This window comes from Cnephaeus nilssonii (assembly GCF_951640355.1).
Source record: "Cnephaeus nilssonii genome assembly, chromosome: 16".
NCBI classification, from domain to species: Eukaryota; Metazoa; Chordata; class Mammalia; order Chiroptera; family Vespertilionidae; genus Cnephaeus; species Cnephaeus nilssonii.
Window position 1 is genome coordinate 53156898 of NC_137087.1, and position 16391 is coordinate 53173288.

Sequence of the window (16391 nt, forward strand, 5' to 3'; positions counted from 1 at the left end):
TCTGCTTAAATATCTCAATGCATGCATCCTCTCATCTCTATCTCCACCGGGGCCTTCTGTAGACACTTGGTGCTGTTTTGACCCTCTTTTGATCATTGACACCCTCCCCTAAATGACTCTGGTGGCTGGCCTCACTAATCATCCCACCCATCCTCCAACAGTGGCCAGAGTGACTTTCTAAAATAGAAACCCTGGCATGTCACATTCCAGCTTAACCTCTTCAATAGCTTTTCCTTGCCTCCAGGAGACAATTTAAATTCCTTTCCATAATACACAGGGCTCTTCAAAACCAAACCTGCCCTCCCAACACACACTACCCTCCCCCCTCACACATACAAACACCCGCCACCACTTGCAGTCCCCAGGTCACTTATTCCAGCAATAGCCTTATTCAGGCCATTACCTTTGCCCCCGCCTGTGCAGCCTTCCAGGCCTCCATCAAACTCAAGCATCTCACATGTCCCCACCCAAGGAAACACTGACGGCCACCCACTTTGTCCTGACACTGACCCTGTCCACGTGGCTGTACTGTATATGCACTTCTGGCCTGCGCACCCCGGATTTGTTTTTCTATAGACTGTGAACTCTGGGAGGGCAGGGACCCAGTTTCATTCATTTCTGGATCCTCAGCGCCCAGCACAGAGGAGTTTGGTTGCCAGTTCAGTCCCTAATAGGGGACATACAGGAGGCAGCTGATTATTTTATTCTCATGTCAATGTTCCTCTCTCTCTCTCTCCCCTCCCTCTTCTTCTTCTCCCTCTCCCTTCCTCTCTCTATAAAAATCAATTTTAAAATATTTTACAGAACACATAATAAACTCACAACTGGAAACCTACTTTTGCCCACCCCTGTATTTGTTGCTTTCAGAAAAAAAGAGGAGTGAATCAAGGAATTAAAATGTGGCTTCCTGCCATACTTGTCACATTATTTTGAACTGTACCATCTACTTCACCACAGTTAAAAATAAAATTCAGGGGAAAGAAGCTCATCACCTAAAATACTCCCCCCCCCAAATTACCAAGTCACATCAAATACCTGTCTGTTTCCACATTCTAGACTTTTCCTCTCGCCTACTGCTTACTCTCCTGGTTCCCCTCCCACCTTCCAACACGTGCTTATAAGGAAACTACAAAGAGGTGTCGCTACACTCGGGGCCTCAGAGGCAAAAGATCACGGCTGCCCACCCTGTGTGACAGGCAAGCGCAGTGGCCGTGACAGTAGCCCCGACCCAGTCTCCTCTCTGTGCAGCCGCAGACCAGCCCCTGGACAGAGGCCACGGCGAGCCGGGAGAGAAACCGGGAGTCACTGCGGGGGGAGCCGCTGCCCCGTGACGATGAGCTAGAAATAGAGATGAAATATTCCTCAAATGATCATGTGAGTCAGAAAACAAGAATTTGCTTACACACAGCCGGAGAGCTCAGCATCTGGGTTCTAGCCCATCCAGCCCTTAGCTGTGTGACCTTGGGTGAGTCACCCACCCCTTTAGAACCTCGCTTTCCTCGGCACAACGTGAAGAGGGGAAGCAGGGGTCCTACGAAAGCTTGTGAGATTGTCGTAGAGAACTACATACAAGTCTGCGTGTGGTCTAAAGCGAAGACCCCGGCCCCGGGAAGGAAGCTGGGTTCCGTCCTACACCGCTAAGCATGACTGTGGTGCCCTTGGGCAGATTTCTTCAGCTCTTGGAACTTCAGTTTCCCCATCTGAAAAAAATGGGGCTCATTAAATGGAACTTCCAGAGCTGTAGGAAGGAATAGAGAGGAGCACTGACTATTGTTGGATTTTAAAAATCCTCATCTGTGGATCTAACCGGAAACCTAGGTATGTGCCCTGACTGGGAATCAAACCCACAGGCTTCTGGGGTGATGCTCCAATCAGCTGAGCCACAGACAGGAGATTATTGCTGGATTTTTTTTTTTTTTAATCCTCACCTGAGGATATGTTTTTATTGATTTTTTAGAGAGAAAGGAAGGAAGAGAGAAAGAGAGAGAGAAGAAATGATGTGAGAGAGAAACATTGACTGCTTCCCTCCCTCAAGCCTCCCAACTAGGGATCAAACCTGTAACCTTTTGTTGTACTGGACGACACTCCAACCAATGAGCCCCCCAGCCCAGCCCAGCCCACCCCCCACCCTGGCCAGGGGACTATCCTTGGATTTTGAGGCCACAGCAAAGCCATCAGGAATGCAGACCCACCCGATTTCAAATCCCCATTCTGCTGTGTCACCTTGGGTCCTCGGACAAGCTGCTCACTTCCTCTGAGCCTCTGCCTCCTCCTGTGACAAACAGAGATAACAGCTACTACTTCTGAGGGCTGGGGGCCGGCTAAGTAATGTCAGTGTAAATACACACACGTAAGGGGAAGCACTCAGGCTCTGGCAGACAGCATGTTGCCCATCTCACTCGTCACACTGAGCTGCCTGGACCAAGTGCCCCCACCGCCGCCCCCACTCCTGCTCCTTCTCCACTCACTTCCCCTGAAGTCCCATCCTTCCAGGGAGAGGAGGGAAGAGGGAAGCAAGGTCACAGGTGACAGGGGACGGGCCCAAGGTGACCTTGGAGGCACAGAGAAAGCTGGCCTGGAACTCATCTGCCCTCAGAGCCCTCAGGTTCACCCCGCCTTCCCTCCCTTGGTTTCCGAAGCTTAAAATAGCCTGAACCGGTGTGGCCACATTTCAGTGTGCCACTCGGAGAGAACCCCTGGGGTGCTTTCAAAGCCGGCTCTGAGCTCCTCACTAGGCAGGCTCCGGTTATGAGTTATTCATACACACCCAGGCTCCACCGCGTCTGCCGGAAAATGTGTTCTGAGTGCTTTTCTGCTAAGGCCCCTCTGCAGGCAGCTCGGCTGGCTTGCTCGGAGGGGTCAGACCACTCTGTTCCTTTAATGAACAGTGGTTGGGAACCCCTGCTAGTGCTGGTAGGAGTGCTGCTGCGGGGAGGGAGGGATACAGGTTCCAAGGGGAGGCCAAGGCCAAGGACCACATGATGGGAAAAGCCTGCACTGGGTGTCAGGAGGCTGGTATTCGAGATCCAACTGTACCCTTCACTGTTATGTAACCTTGAATAGGTCACCTTCCCTCGCCGGGTCTTCAAATAGCATCATCCAGACCAAGCTTTTGCGGGAGGTAGGAGAGGGGAAATGGGGGGAAATGATGATGGAAAGAGACTCGACTTGGGGTGGTGAATACACAATACAACATACAGGTGATGTATTATAGAATTGTACCCCTGACACCTATATAATTTTATTAACCAATGTCACCCCAATAAATTAAAAAAAAAAAAAAAGACCAGGTCTTTTTAGACCTCTCAACTTGGCTGTGTTCTGCACTATGAACTGGCTTCATTCTCAGACCTCATATGATGTCAAGATGGCCTCCAACAGCTGCACACCTACCTCTCTTCTCCTGCTCCCATCCAGCAGGAAACAGCTTCTCTCCCCCTCATGGCTGAGCTGGGTTCTGTGTCCTCAGAGCCCATTCTGAGCCTTCTCGGCTTCCTCCCTGTGCTGCAATGGCTGCAACATGAACATCTGCATCTGCAGCCTCCCATGCAGCCAGGGTTCTGGATGCGAGGTAGGTGCCACCATCAGATGCTGTGGTGAGAGGTGCCATGTTCTTGCCTCACCTGCTGTGGCTCCAGGCCAATGTACATTCTGTAGATTCAGAGGTGGTAGGAAGCCTCTGAGGCCTTGGTGCAGTGACTGGGTACATTCCTCAATGCAATGGTTTGGGGGGCGGGAGTGGGGAGCTACCCCTCCAGCTTCTTGCTTGATCCGTGGTGAGCAAAAGACACCTTTCCCGGAGACCCAGCCGGAGCCTTGGGCACATGCCCAGTGCAGGGGCTGGGTTAGTCATCTCTGCCCAAAGATATGGACTAAGAAGAATGATTTCCTGAAATTACTATTACTTTAGTAAGGCCAAGTTACTTTACCAATAATTCAATTGCAATTATCAAAGGAAAGGGGAAATGGGGATTGGGCCACCAACAAAACAACCCATGTCCACTATACATCCCAATGCAGACGTCAGGGTAAGGCACCCCGAGGATGTGAATGGATAGCAAAAGATGTCAAGATTCTGTCCAGGCAACATTGTGGGGGAGCAGACTCAGAGATCCCCTCCGTCCCCCTTCCCGTCTTGTGTGTCCATCCCCTGGCCCTACGTGCTCCTTCTGGCCTGTGAGTCACTCAGAAAGACAGCGCTGGGTGAGTGTACTCCCAGAGTTCACCTGGGTCGGTTGGCCCTTGACCAGACTGACTGGGGCAGGGGGATGGAAGGCCAACTCTTGACCTCAGGGCCCGGCTCACTCTGAGCTTCACTGACAGTGGAGGGCTCTCCTGTGGGATCAGGCTGAAGCTGGGACTTGACCAGAGAGCACACCTATACTTGACTTCTCCCCCTCCTTGTCCTTCTCCCCCAGGCCCTGGGAAACTTCTTTAATGAGTCATTTGCACGTGACTCCCCATCTTGGGGTCTGCTTCCCAGGAACCCGGACACACTGAAATGGCCAGAGGTGTTCACAGCCAGTGACAACCTCGTCTCCATTTCGGCTCACTTGGAACATGGCATTGTCAATAGAGAGGTGAGTCCCACTTCAGGGCTAGGATTCTGGATGTCAAATGGTTTCCTCCTTTTTGGAATAGAGATCGTTTCATGGGGACCTTCTATAATTTCTCCTTTGCCCTTTAAGCAAGATTAAAGCCTTGCAAAGCGCAGACAGCTTCAATTAGTCGTGGTTTTATTTTCCTTGCTCCTTGATTAGAAAATACTAATGGTTACCAGAGGTGTCCCCTTAAACCCCCAAAAAATCACTGTGGTGGAGATAGTTGCCCTGAGTCATAGGATCACATCTTGGCTTCTTCTTCTTTCTTCTTTCTTCTTTCTTCTTTCTTCTTCTTTCTTCTTCTTCTTCTTCTTCTTCTTCTTCTTCTTCTTCTTCTTCTTCTTCTTCTTCTTCTTCTTCTTCCTTCTTCTTCCTTCTTCTTCTTCTTCTTCTTCTTCTTCTTCTTCTTCTTCTTCTTCTTCTTCTTCTTCATATATCTTTATTGATTTCAGAGAGGAAGGGAGAGGGAAAGAGAGATAGAATCATCAATGATGAGAATCATTGATCCGCTGCCTCCTGCACGCCTCCTACTGGGGATGGAGCCTACAACCCATGCATGTGTCCTTGATTGGAATCAAACCTGGGACCCTTCAGTCCGCAGGACGGTGCTCTATCCACTGAGCCAAACCAGCTAGGGCACATCTTGGCTTCTTGGCAGCTCTGGTGTCAACAAAGCTTCCTGGGGAAGGAGAGGTAGAGGACACAGAACGAAGGGGCAAGCCCTGGGGGGGTCGGCGGCAGGATGCTTAGGAGAGCTCCTTTGGGCTCTGCTGCTGACGGGCAAGGTGAGCCGTCCTGGGACCACGGGACACTTCTTCACATATTGGAATGATTGCCTCGTGGGTCCTTTCCAACTCCACAGTTCTCTACTCCTGCAGGAAGGCTGTCCACACGGCCACAGAGAACGGAATTTTAATACTGAATTTTATTTTTTCATAGACACCAGAGGGAATAGAAGCCACTCATTTTATTGTCTTTCTATTTTTCTAAGAAGTAAGCAAATTCATTGCACTACAAGCAAATATATGAAGACGGAAGGCTGACCTTACAGCATCCAAGAACAATTCCAGACCCCAGCCAAGATGAACATTGGGAATTTCCTCCTTAAGCAGTGGGTCAAATGTCCAAATCAGTAACGTCTTTGTCTTGGACCCACAATCCCACTACCTCCTACTGAGAGGGACAATTTTGGGGAGATGGTTATATTGTAAGAAAACTTCTGTTTGCCAACTTGGAGGGCTGGGTAATTACAATTCCAGGCCTTCACATAGGTGGTTTCTTCAAATGCCTTCATTTATTTGCTGCTTAGGGTAGAAGAAACCCCATTTATATGCCATTTCTTTTTCTCCCAGGGAGGCTAAGAGCTTAGTACAGCTAATGGACTCTGTATCACTGACCTTAATGTAGGTCTAGGAACCTGAAGGCTATAGCAATGTGGTGGTTTGATATTATAAAAAGCATCTATTTTTATTGAGAATGGAAGATCAACTACTAAGATGTCCATTCAGAAAACAATGTAGCTGCTAAAAGGCGACATTATTTTGGTAGTTTCTATATACGGTAGTTGAGGGGGGAGGGAGGGAGGGAGGGAGGGAGGGAGGGAGGGAGGGAGGGAGGGAGAGGGAGAGAGAGAGAAGAAGAAGAAAAAGAAGAAGGAGGAGGAGGAGGAAGAGGAGGAGAAAGAAGAAGGAGGAGGAGGTGGTGGAGGAGAAGAAGGAAAAGGAGGAGGAAGGGGAGAGGGAGGAGGAGGAGAAGGAGAAAGAAAGAAAGAAAGAAAGAAAGAAAGAAAGAAAGAAAGAAAGAAAGAAAGAAAGAAAGAAAGAAAAGAAGGAAGGAAGGAAGAAAAGAAGGAAGGAAGGAAGGAAGGAAGGAAGGAAGGAAGGAAGGAAGGAAGGAAGGAAGGAAGGGAAGAAAGAACGGAAGGGAAGGAAGGAAGGAAGGAAGGAAGGAAGGAAGGAAGGAAGGAAGGAAGGAAGGAAGGAAGGAAGAGGAAGGAAGGAAGGAAGGAAGGAAGGAAGGAAGGAAGGAAGGAAGGAAGGAAGGAAGCTTTAGACATGATGCTGAATTTTAACCCCAGCAGATTGGCCCAGCTGTGTCCAATAGAAATATGGTGTGAGCCACATGTGTAACTTGAAAATATCTAGTAATCATCTTAAAAAAGTAAAAAGAAGGCAAAAAAACAAAATATAGTTGAAACCACTTTTTTCAGACAGGGCATGTAGATACAACTATTATCAGAAAGTGGTCTAGAATACCTGATAATTTTTTGTGTGAACATTAACTTGGCTCAATGTAGAATTATTGGTTAATAAAAATTTCTTCTAAAAATGATGTTGATGTTGTCCAATTACTTCTTTTGTTTCATGTAACAGAGGAGAAATCTAAAGGCACATTGAGATGTATTTATTTGTAGTAATTCCCCTGGATGCTTATATGTTTGGTTTGTTTTTTTCTTTACCCTTACAATTTTTAAAAATTTTCTCATTATTGGTCTATGTAATAAATTGTGCCTGGTACTTCATGACTCTTCCCCATCTCTTGTCTATATACATTTAAGGTCCCCCTGTTAGATAACAAGGTCAGAAATAATAAAATTTGGATCTGAAAGCCCTGAGCCTTTTGAGTAACTACATGATTGAAAGACAGTGAGACGTGGTAGAAGGAACTCAGCCTATGGTGTCAGCTCTGCAAAGGATGCCACATGACCTTGGGCGCATTGCCTGACTTCTCCTCAAACCTTGGTTTCCTCATCTGTAAATGGGGATAGGAACAACGCCTTGCAGACTTGTGAGGAATAAACAAGGCACTAAGCAGGCCCTCCATAAATCCTACCTACTTTCTGCAATATGTGAAGAGTAATCCTTCCCCAAGGCCAAGACCGTAAAACTTTGGTTCAAGAAAAAGTCAGATTCTATCTCGGGACTCAGAGTTGCTTTTATTGCTAAGTGGAAAGATTCTTGGAGAGGTGGCTCCTTCTTTGAATGATGAAAATATTCTAGAGGAGCAGGGCATGCATTCATATCAGCAGCTCAAATCCAGTGACAGGAGCATGAGCTCTAGGCTTGGGAAGAGGAGAGGAAAGAGAAAGGCTGTTTTTCCCTGAGTCTCTGACACAGGCCACTTGGCCTTGTCTCGGGTGGTCCTGTTGTCTCTGTCCCTTTCATTGTGACTTAGAACTGTGACTTAGGACATGGTGTTCGTGGGGCCCATTAGTTCATTCATCGAGCCTCTCACATAAAGAGTGGTCCACAGGCCAGCAGCTTCAGCATCACCCAGGAGCTTGTCAAAAATGCAGAATCAGCCCGGCCAGCATGGCTCAGTGGTTGAGCATTAACCTATGAACCAGGAGGTCAGGGATGCGGGCTGGATCCCCAGTGTGGGGCATGCAGGAGGCAGCTGATCAATGTTTCTCTCTTATCATTGATGTTTCTATCTCTCACTCCCTCTCCCTTCTTCACTGGACCCAATAAAAATATTTTTTTAAGTGCAGAATCTCAGGTCCCATTAAGGAGGCACTGAATCAGAATTTGCATTGTAACCAGATTCCCAAGGAAAACATGCGCATGTCCAAGTTTGAGAAGTTCTAGTATGGACCACATATGGGTCAGAAGTGAAGTTGTAGGTGGCTTCTTTGACACCAACCAATGATTTCATTTTCATGCTGTTTAAAAACAGAAATGAAAAGCACAGCAGAGGATTATAAGAGAAAGTAAAGCAGAGAGAATTTTTAAATGTAGATTGAAGTCCAGTGGTTTCCCACGCAGTCAATTCTACGGGAGCCGGGAGGGGCTGGCTTTCCTCCCTGCTTCTCTGCCCTTGGCACTTAGCTGGCAAGGACCATTTTTTCAGAACGTGTTCTCAGCCTCTCTGCCGGACCACAGACATGAGAACACAACTGCTGGGAGCCACGATCATGCCATCCATGGCTTTATGGCTGCCCCCCGCCCAACTAATCCTGGGGAATTACACTGGCACCTGCCACTTCTATAGGTGTTCTGTGGCTGCAGCCTTGACCTCCATCTGGGCCCCAGGTCCTCCTTCACCTCTTCGCCAGACATACTCTCTGAATGTACATTCCCAGCTCTGGTCACCAGCCCCTAGCCTGAGCCAGAGACAGAGCTGACATAGATGCCAAAACTTCACCTTGGCTTCTAGCACTCGAATCTTCAAGGACGTCTGAACTCTGTGGCCTCCAAACTTGTGAGGTGCAAGCTCTTCCCTAGGCCTAACCTGTCTGTCCAACTTGAGTTCCCAGAGGTCAAATAGAATGTGGCCTGAGGGAGGGGCCTACGCCCATCCTGGGTTTTGCTCAGTCCTCACATGGCTTCCTTCATCCGCTGCATGCACTCAGGGAACCTGAGTGTCTCGCCCACTCTTGTATCTGGAGTGCCCACTAGAATGTCTGGCACATAACGGGCACTTGATATGTATTTGAACTTAAATCACAGTGCAACAAGAGCCTGCATGATTTTAGACTGGAATAGCGAGGAATAAATCGAATATCCAAATCATTGGTTGTGGCCTTACAGGAGCGGAGCATAATTCCTCTCTGCTGTGGACTATTGCTTCCTTCTTTCAACCATAAGGATGAACACATCCCCATGGGTTTAATGGGCCATTTGGTGGGGGGAGGCAAGGCCCCCTGGGGACAGTCTGCCTGGGCAGGGTGAGCTTAGAAAGCACTGGAGAATCAAATGAAGTGGGTGGGATGTGAAGTGGGTGGGATGGGTAGTCTAGGGAGAGGGGTAGGATGGTCTGGAGACTGGAGACATGGGAGAGAAGCTGGGAGAGACCAGACCACCTCTGGGGAACAAAGGAGGGTCCAGGAGACGCAGGTGAAAGTGGTATTTTATTGGAGCTCCACCTATCACTTCCCAGCCACAACCTTGTGATGGGGGGTCTTACGAAAAGGGAGCCGCGTCCCACATTTAAGTGGATGAGAGAGGGGGGCAAAGAGAAGAGAAGGGTCCAAGCTGCTGAGCAAGGAACGTCTGAATAAGACCCAGAGGCATGGCCTGGTGAGCAGAAGGCAAGGCTGTGCCAGGAACCCACCAGGAACCTTGGCGTGGATGTGAGGTGGTTCCTGCGTGTGGGAGGGGCCACGGGCCAGTGAGCATTGTACTGAAAGGAAGGAGGGATCCCAAAAGCCAGAGGGTTTAGAGACACTGGGCTGCTGTCACATGCCTTATATAAGATTTTGCTCCGTTGATGGAGCCACTCCGGCTTTTGGGAGAGTAAATCTTTAGTCCGTGGAAGCTGTGAGCACATGACTGAGTTTTAGTCCCAATGTTGTAAAAGCCTCCCTGGAGATTCCTGGACGAAAGTGAAAACTGTCACCACAAAATGACAAATGAACCGGAATAACCAGGGTTGGATGACCTCCACGAATCGCCTGGGCTGCTTCCCATGATAACAAAGCCCTCCCCTCCCCATAAGAGACAGATGTTCCGATTACCCCACAGGCCTGTGGTCCTGAAGCCCACCTACCCTAGGGCTGAGAGGCGTTTTCAGAGAAACCCACCTGAGTTAGGCTCTGTGGCTCTATGAAAAAATAGGAGTATTCAACATGGTGCAGTGAGGAAAAAAATAAATGGTTTTAGCACTGGGAGAGGACAATTTCTGAGAAAAATTATACATAAAAAACCAGATGGTTCTTTTGTTTCCAATAGCTGCCTATAAATTCTCTATTTTTCTGTTCTGTTCTGTGGAATTGAAACTGACATTTTTTATTGTGAGTCAGTTAACAAGAAAATTGTGAAAACAAAACAATGGATGCCAGTTTTTCCCTCTTTATTTCTTTCCAAACAAATAAGTCTAGAGGTTCAGATAAACTTTAGAAAAAAAATAAAGAGAGAGAGAATAAAATCAAAGGTCTGTTTTTAGAATGGAGATGGTAGGAGACTTGACTTGGGTGGTGAACATACAATACAATATACAGATGAGATATAAAATACTATAAAATCAAATGAAGTGGGCAGGATGTGAAGATTTCTGAAACATATATAATTTTATTAACCAATGTCACCCCAATAAAGTCAGTTTAAAAAAGGAAACTGGATGATGCAACTAAAAATAAAATGCCAATATAAAAAATAATAATATACTTCAAAAAGAAGAAGAAGAAGAAGAAGAAGAAGAAGAAGAAGAAGAAGAAGAAGAAGAAGAAGAAGAAGAAGAAGAAGAAGAAGAAGGCTTCAGCAGTTGCCTTTCTTAAGCTGCAGTGCAGATTTGTGGACACCCTTTATCCAGCTGCTGCACATCTGGAATGTTGGAGTTGTCCTCGAAGTGCTCCTCGCAAAATAGCAAAAAACACCTTTGGCTTTTCTGACCCGTGTGGTTGCCTCGTCTTTTCCAGACTTGGGCTGTGGAAAAACGCTGCTCTTGGCTGGACAGTCGCAGTTTAGCAAGTTCCAGGGGAACTGGTGGGCCTGAAGAGCCATTTGTATTTGTTGCCTCCTGGGGCTCCCAATCAGCCACTTGGCTCCCAGACCCACCGGGCTGAGTGTTGCAATGCACACCAGGAGGGGAGAAGAATGCAGCACAAATGTCGCCAGTGAGAAGGGACTCTGTCTGCCTGTCATCTGGTTTTTGCACTCATCCTCACCCCCACCCAAATCACCATCACATACACAGGAAGGATGATGGGGGACATTCCTGTCTTCCACTGACCACAAAATGCCTCCTGTCCTGGAGACCTGGGCGGGGGGGTGGGGGGGTGGTGGTGGTGGTGGTGGCCCTTTGGTGTGGCTGTGTCTTGCTACTTCTCCCAGCCGCATGACCCATCTGAGATGCTTCATGCCAGGTCCTCTGGTGAGCATTGAAAGAGAGGTTGCACTGACCAGTAGGGAACCCGCTGAGCGACTAATTGAGCTTGACGCCTGTCTCCAAACACAATAAACATCTGAGAGAAAGGTCACTGGGCTCTAAGTGTAGTAAATCAGCTTAGCAAAGAGTCTCTTTCCTACCCCTAAGTACTAGTTACAATGAGTCCCATAGGATGCATGACTTTTAGAAATGGGGTGGAATTTGGGGTAGGGGTGGGGAGAGTAATGCATAGATTTAAATAAGTAAATATATACTGTCTTTGTCCCAAGGTAAATACAGCATTTTGCTGATCATTAAAGTACTTCAGGGAATGGTGTATTCTTTGATGAAGGTGGTAAATGAAAATGAGAAAAGCCAATGGAATCCCAGGCCCCAGCTTTGCACGTGCTCAGTTTCTGCATTGGTACAGATTCCTGTCCCACATCCCCAGTGAAAGCTTGCCTGCGTCTCCCTTCTGTGAACTCCATCTGTGTCTCTCATTTTGCATGGAATGTTTGCAGATTCAAAAAGTAACAACAACAACAACAACAACAACAGCCACTACCTTCCTGGGTATTCTTTCAATTTTTCTCAATTCTCCTATAAGGCCTTAAGGGTAGAACTGTGCCTTTTGGATCGCCATCGTCAAGTTCAGGGCCCTCCTCATAGAAGGTCTTAAAATAATTAAATAATGTGGAAACAGTATTACCTGAGATATATGGCAGACCCCAAGCAAGGACAAGTCTCCTGCAGTAGGAAAAGACAAGAAGAGCAGCTCAATTCAGAAAACACATACTGATGTCTACCAGTGACTGTAACAGAGAAAGAATTCCTTCCAGAGGTAAATGGAATTGTGCTGGGCACCCAGCCACCTTCAATTGAACTGTAGGCATGGATACAGGAAGTGGAGAAAATTCTGAGAAGCCACAGGAATTGGGACTTTAAAAGTATAACCTAGTTATAGGTTAGGAAGGGGGAAGGGTTCGTATGCTGTTACATATTCAGGAAAATTGCAGGAATTTTGTGAACCAGTTAAATCATTGGTAACGTGAAATTGGCTTGTTGAGAGTGTTTATACCATAGAAATTGGCACACATTACAAATCAACCTCGTCCCACCCCATTCCATCCTGGAGAGCTGGTTTACCAGAATACTACTGCTAGCATCTGACCATCTGTGGACAGGCAAGAATAATTGTTGACCAAAAGCTTCAAGCCCACTGTGACCTTAACTGGCCTTATTGCACAAAGCACCAGCCTCTGCCACAGCAGCCTAGGTGTGGTCCCAGGAACAAAGGTTGGACATTACCTATAGCTGAGAACATTTGGTCACTCAGGTCCTGTCATCGACATCGTCTCACCTGATACCACTTATAGTCACAGCTTTTCTTACAAAGAACTACAATATGCACACATATCTAAGACACATTTTGAATTTGTAAATGGCTTTTATTATGGGCTCTCAGAGAACTGCATATGAATTAGATCAACCATTGCTCCCAATAGTGGCCCCCAGTGTGAACGAAGCAGAACAAGGAATTCCTGCAGAGGGCTCGTGTCTCTGAGCAGGACACTTGCGTCTTGGATCTCTGCTGCCTCTTATGGCTCTTCTCTATCTATAACGTGTCCCCGGTTGACCTTATCTAGCCCCATGACATTAACTACTGTTGTACCCCGAAAGCACCCAAACGCAGCTATGATTTTTCTCCTGAGCTCCAGACTCATGCCCAGCTTCCTCCTCGACACCTCCACTAGGATGTCCAATGGGTGTCTCAAACCTCTCACAGGTGACATTGGCTCATGTCCCTCCTTGGCTTCCAATGGCTTCTCATCTCATGCCAAACACAAATCTGTAAAACGGTCTGATTTACATCCCCAACTCATCACTTCCCTGTCCTCCTCCCTCACGGCTCTCCCTCCTGCCGTGCTGAGCTCTTTGCTGTTTTTCAAAGGCAGACAGGCTCCACTCTGAGAGAACGTGCCAGTCTATCATGCCAGTCCAACTGTCCTCATGGCTTCCTCCCTCACCTCCTCCAGGTCTTTATCAAAGGCCCCTTTTACAGAGGCCTTCCTTGGCCATTTATTTTCCATGACGACCCCCTTTCACACCCCATACTCCCTTCCTTATCCCCTATCTCCTATCACCTCTGAATATTCATACCTTACTGACTTTCCTGTTTATCGTTTTTTCCTCCCACTGGAATGTAAGCTCCCTGAGAGCAAGGGTTTTAGCCCAGTTTGCTCACTGTTGTATCCCTAAGACTTGACATAGTAAGCAGCACATAGTCAGGACTCAGTAAATACCTGTTGAATAAATAAATGAAAATCTTGGTTTCTGTCCTCAAACCTGTTCCTCTCCTAGTCTGCATCTCTGCTAATGGGCCCTCCTCCCCCACCCCACCCCTTGTCACTCAGCAGCTCAGGATGAATCCCTGAGCTACCCTCACCTTCTACATCCAACCCATTGGCAAGTGCTGACAGCTCCGCCATCAAAATATATCTCGAATCTGACCCCTTGCCTCCACTTCTCTGCAGCCACCATATTCCAAGCCATTCTCACCCCAACTGGACAACTACAATCTCTTCCTGCCTGGACTTCCTGCTGCCAGGCTCACCCTCCTGCCACAGCCCTCATGCCCACCCCGGCTCACACACATTGCCAAAGTGATCTCTTAAAAATACCAGAAGAAATGCATGACTCCTCTGATGAACACCGCCAAGGCATCTCACCACACATAAGATACAATCCACGCTACCTGACCTGGCCACTGCTGACTTTCCAGACTCTCTCTGACCCCCAGTTCTCTTTCCTTCAACAGCATGTGCCAGGTGCCCTCGCTGTGACTGGGCCGTTCAAGGTGCTTGGGACACAGGAGGGAACAACATGGAAAAATATTTATGTTCTTGTGGATCTTCAGTTCTACTGATAGGAAACAAACAGCAAGCAATAAACATAATCATTAATAATATACCGGGTAAGAAGGTGATGAGGGCTATGGGAAATAAAGAGAAATTAGAGAGGAACTGGAAATGTTGCGTTTGGGCCAGTGAGAGTAGGCTACAGTATTAAATAAGTCTGCAGGTGGCAAGGCATGAGCCAAGATGAGGGAGGTGAGCCACCCCGGTCATCTCGCTGTTCCTGGAACCAGCTGGGGGTGGGCTTGTATTGTGTCAACCCAGCTAAGCCGGAACTCTATTTCTCAGAATTTCCCTCCATGCGCAGTTCCAGGTTAGCATGACCCATCATTGTACACAAGATCTGGAAGCAGAAATGAAGCTGCAGCATTATTCTTTCCCACCCCACCCCCCCTTTTTATTTTTGTAGGAAGGTCGATGCAGGGCACCAGGTGCTACTGCAGCTCGCTCGCATTGACGCTTATCTGCTGGCTCATTTTGTTGACCAGCAGAGCAGCTGAGCCATAGCAACTTCAGTTCCCCTGGGATGTCTCCCTTCAGCAACTCCAGCTCCCGACCAGGTGCACACTTAGCCCCGTGACAGAAGGCACCAAGGCCGGAGGCCTGAAGAAGTCAGAGGTCCATCAGGTGCCAGCTCCTCCTTGCAGCTCCCAACGTGTCCTCCCTCCCTCACTTCACGTTCATCTCGACTTCTAAAGTGCCTGCCTGCTGACTTCAGGATGGAGATGAGATGCAGAAACAACATCCTTACGCCACCAGTTAACTAATTTTTATGGAACCTATTACTCTCTGAAGTTACTTTTTAAACCTTGTCTATTATTTGCTTACCAGGGCTTATCCTATTCATTGCTCTATCTCCATTACTCAGAAAAGGAACTGTGCATGGTAGGAATTCAGAAAGCGATGATTGAACAAATGTATTTGAGCATTTTTTTTTTTTTAGTCTATCAACAGATTTCTGAATACCAAATTAAGCAAAAATGGTTTCAACTCCAGGTGCGTTAAATGCAAATCTCACAAGCGCTTAATGGAAAATGCCAGCATTTATTTATAATAAATAAATAAAATAAGTAAATAAAACAAAGCATTTTATTGATTACCTTAGTCAAAATCACTTTCAGCAACAACTTGTAAAAGTACAACCAGACCAAAAACAAACCTTTTATTGTATTCACTTCACCAGGAACTACTCCCCTGTTTTTCTTAGACTTGAAATTGAAACGGTTATAAAGACAATGTCCTTTGTTAGTAACTACACTCAAAGCTAAAGGATCTGAGTAAAAATTAACATTTGGTACTACCTCTCTAGCAAGAAATTGAGGTAATGGGGTTTGTTTTCCTAGCAAGAAAACATAGAATTAGATTTTTTAAATTATACTAAAACAAGACGACCCTTTACAACAAATGCCTTTGTTTTACATTTTAACCACTTCAAACCCAAATACTTCTGAATCACAACTTCTTTTGCCAATTATGTAATGTATAGTAATCCTAATTTTTGCCAAATAACCCATTTTAATTATCACGAATTATTCCTTCTAGACATTATACTGATGTATGCTCAGTATATATGCCCCCCTTTCCCCTTTATAGTCTCTGCTCTTAGCATCCTACCTGGCTGTAGATCTTCTGCACCAGTAGTGCTTTTTTTACCGTGGCCAATCGGGCGTAACTTCATTTCCCTCCTAAACATATTTGCTTGTTCCGTCATACACTAAGCCAATATGTATTGACCATCTCCTGTGTTCCAGAAGCTGCTTTCGTTTCAAGGTCATTGTCTTGGAAGAGTGTCTTCCTTTTTCTGATCCATAAATGCACCATTGACCTGAAGCAGCAGGTATAGCCCTTCCTTGTTTCCAGAACATTCTCCCAGAGACCAGTTAGGGTGTAACGCTTCCTGCTGCTATTCCTACAATTCTCTGCCACCCATTTCCATTTGTCCTTGGTTAAGTGCTCTTCCTTCCCATTTTTGTTCCTGCCCTTTTAAAGTCTGAGAACACCAGAGGATTTCCTGCACGGCCTCTGGTTTTACTGGCTCCCTTTCCTTTTCTTCTGCGGAGGATCACTTGCG

At 46.9% G+C, this 16391-nt stretch overlaps 1 long non-coding RNA gene across 3 annotated transcripts in view; it reads right to left on the bottom strand.

Moving 5' to 3' along the window:
* LOC307112416 overlaps positions 1 to 16132 on the bottom strand; it is a 101691-nt gene extending 85559 nt beyond the window's left edge. Inside the window, exon 1 of one of the 3 annotated variants that reach the window (XR_013814701.1) lies at positions 15935 to 16132. This is a non-coding gene — a long non-coding RNA (uncharacterized lncRNA). Of the gene's footprint in view, positions 1 to 2192; positions 2703 to 15934 lie in introns of those variants that run through there. The other 2 variants (XR_013814702.1, XR_013814703.1) reach the window with 2 other exon arrangements.
* Between the last annotated feature and the right edge of the window lie 259 nt (positions 16133 to 16391).